Source organism: Gracilinanus agilis, chromosome X (assembly GCF_016433145.1).
Source record: "Gracilinanus agilis isolate LMUSP501 chromosome X, AgileGrace, whole genome shotgun sequence".
In the NCBI taxonomy this organism is placed as follows: Eukaryota; Metazoa; Chordata; class Mammalia; order Didelphimorphia; family Didelphidae; genus Gracilinanus; species Gracilinanus agilis.
The window spans coordinates 81,534,312-81,538,019 of NC_058136.1; the positions used below are offsets into that span (position 1 = coordinate 81,534,312).

The 3,708-nt window shown below is 38.3% G+C and overlaps 1 pseudogene; it reads right to left on the reverse strand.

Annotated features, from left to right (window-relative positions):
• LOC123253822 overlaps positions 1-3,352 on the reverse strand; it is a 28,207-nt pseudogene extending 24,855 nt beyond the window's left edge.
• Between the last annotated feature and the right edge of the window lie 356 nt (positions 3,353-3,708).

A 3,708-nucleotide genomic window follows, 5' to 3' on the forward strand; every position in this document is an offset into this window, starting at 1 on the left:
GTTGAAGGGGAAAGGGGAGCATGAATCATGTAACCATGTTAAAAATGAATATTAATAAATGTTTAAAAAAAAAAGAGATAAGGAAGGTAAGTACACCCTATTAAAAGGCAGTATAAACAATGAAGAAATATCATTACTCAATAAGTCTGCACCAAATGGTATAACTTCCAAAATACTAAAAGAGAAGCTAGTGGAGCTCAAGTAGGAAATAGATAGCAAAACCATACTAGTGAGCGAACTCAAACTTCCCCTATCACATCTAGATAAATCAAACCAAAAAATAAATAGGAAAAGATAAGAGAGGTGAATGAAACCCTAGAACAATTAGAATTGACAGATATATGGAAAAAATAGAGTCTAAAAGGAATACACCTTCTTTTCAGCAGCACATAGAACATTCACAAAGATAGATCATGTAACAGGGCTCAGAAACATGTCAAACAAATGCAAAGAAGCAGAAATAATAAATGTCACATTCTCAGATCATAATGCAATAAAAATAGTTATTAGTAAGAGTACGTGGAGAGGTAAACCAAAAACTAATTGTAAATTAAATAATACGATTCTCCAAAATAATTTAGTGAAAGAACAAATCGCAGCAACAATTAATAATTTCATTGAAGACAATGACAATGATGAGATATTTTATCCAAAGCTATGGGATGCAGCCAAAGCAGTTCTAAGGGGAAAATTTATATCACTAAGTGCATATATTAATAAATTAGGGAGGGCAGAGTTTAATGAATTGGGCATGCAACTTAAAAAACTAGAAAATGAACAAATTAAAAATCATCAGATGAAAACAGAAATCCAAGTTGAACAGGCCATTAGAGAACTTCCTAAGAAAAAAATCGCCAGGGCCTGATGGATTCAAAAGTGAATTCTATCAAACATTCAAAGAACAATTAATCCCAATACTATATGAATTATTTGATGTAATAAGCAAAGAAGGAGTCTAACCACATTCCTTTTATGATACAAATAAGGTACTTATTGCAAAGCCAGGTAGATCAAAAACAGAGAAAGAAAATTACAAACCAATCTCCTTAATGAACATAGATGCAAAAATGTTAAATAGAATACTAGCACAAAGACTCCAGCAAGTGATCAAGAGGGTTATTCATCATGATCAGGTGGGATTTATACCAGGAATGCAAGGTTGGTTCAACATTAGGAAAACCATCCACGTAATTGACCATATCAAAAAGCAAACCAACAAAAACCACATCAATATCTCAATAGATGCTGAAAAAGCCTTTGACAAAATACATCACACATTCCTACTGAAAACACTAGAAAGTACAGGAATAGAAGGTCCTTTCCTAAAACTAATAAACAGTATATATATATATATATATATATATATATATATCTTAAAACATCAGCAATGATTATATGCAATGGGGATACATTAGAAGCCTTTCCAATAAGATCAGGTGTGAAATGAGGATGCCCATTATCATTTCTATTATTTAACATTGTACTAGAAACACTAGCAGTAGCAATAAGAGAAGTAAAAGAAATTGAAAATATTAAAATAGGCAATGAGGAGACTAAGCTATCACTCTGCAGATGATATGATGGTCTATTGAAAATATCCTAGAGAATCAACTAAAAAGCAAGTAGAAGTAATCAACAACTTTAGCAATGTTGCAGGATCCAAAATAAATGCACATAAATCATCAGCATTTCTATAGATTTCCAACACATGTTATATTGAATCTCTGGGAGGTTGAAGATCACCTTTGATTGACAAATAAATTAGTTGGATGGAATGTTCCCAGGGAAGTCATGCGTAAGGCAGGTGGAGGGCAGTTGAGAATCCTGAGAAGGGGTTCTGGGTCTTTGACCTGTGCTGAGACTGGAGATCTGTGGATCCTGGTCTTGGAATGAGAGGGTGCAAATATTTCTCTGCAAACTCTTCCTGTACTTGAGATACTGTTCCACCTATACCTGACCACCACCTTGGTGTTTACTGCCCCTAGATATTAGGAGTTTCATCATCTAGATATCTAGGTTTCCCAGGGCCCGGGAGGGGTCCGGTAAGTGGGCAGGAGATGAAGAAGAGGGTGGAAAAGGGTGGAAATAACTCAACTGTAAGGCTGAAGATCTATTGAAGAAGAAGTCAAGATATCCCAGCAGTTTACCTACTCTGGTTTAGTCCTGGCCAGATTGAACCAGAGGGAAGTTACATTAATTCTTCATTTGCTAGCAGTTTATATTTCATTAGTAATCATTAGAATAGGGTCTCCTATACCACAGTCCTTTACCCTTAACCTTCTTGTTTAATATAAAGTTTAAAGTACCTTCCTAAAGCAGTTTCCAAGCTTGTTTTGGGAAGGGAGAAATCACAGTCAGAATACAAGGTGTTATCCTAGCTAAAGAGCCCAAATCAACATATCAATTAACCCGAGGTGGGTCCTGAAGGGATATACCTCTTAGACCTGAAGGATCCTGCCTGGGCAACAGGTATAAGGGAGAAGGGTCATCTTATTTCTCTCTGTACATCAATTTACCATTTCAAATAGATCAAGAGATCTCCCATAATTATAACACACATCAGAGCAGCAAGAGGTAGAAAGAGAAATGCCATTTAAAATCACCCTAGGCAATATAAAATATTTGGGAATCTATCTACCAAAACAATCACAGCAATTACACGAAAACAACTACAAAACACTTTCCAAAAAATTAAAACAAGATCTAAACAATTGTAAAAACATTGATTGTTCATGGGTAGCATGAGCTAACATAATAAAAATGACCATTCTACCGAAATTTTTTTACCTATTTAGTACCATACCTATCAAACTACCAAAATAATTTTTAGTTAATTAGAAAAAAAAACTATAACAAAGTTCATTTGGAAGAACAAAAGATCAAGAATATCAAGGGAAATAATGAAAAAAAAACATGAAGGAAGGTGGCTTAAAAATACCAGATATTGCTCTCGGGGACTTCCGGTTAAAATGGAGGCAGAGTAAGGAGGAGCTGCTCTATCTCTCCTAACCGAAGCATACAAGACTCCTCAAGGGGACACAAAAACGAATTCAGACGAACAAAGGAACCCCACAACAGGGCGCAGCATTGAAGGTATGCAGAATGGGGGCATTTCCAAGCTATAAAGGGGTGAAACAGCTTTCATTAAAACTCTAGAGGAAGAAGTTCCTCCACCCCACACACACACCACACACAGTGCCAAGGCCAATGCACAAGAGTGGAAGCAGGATTGGGGCAACCAGTAAATCACTAGCAGCCCCAGGGCTTATACCTGAGAGCTGCAAGAAGTGGGACCCCAAGTAGCTGGGGGGCGTGCACGAACTTTCCCAAGCATCTGTGCGAGTGAAGGCATTGCCCTGGGCAAGGACAAAAATCTCAAATGCAGGAACTTTCCTGAGTGTCTGCTGGGTGAAGACATTGCCCTAGGTGTGGACAAAGATTGCCAGCGCACAGACTTTACCGAGCATCTGAGTGGGTGAAGGCAGTGCTCTAGGAGTGGACAAAGATTTCCAGATCAGGCCTGGACCTCGAGTGGGGACGCGGTACAGATGGGAGCTCAGCTGAGGAAGCAGCCCCTGAGACTACTGAAGGGGCCTCGGGCAGAGGGGCAGACTGGGGACTACCAGGAGGCTTGACCCTGAAGACAAGGAGACCAGAGGCTTAGAAAGCACAGGCAGACCCTGAGTGGGAAGACAAAGCTGAAAAGGG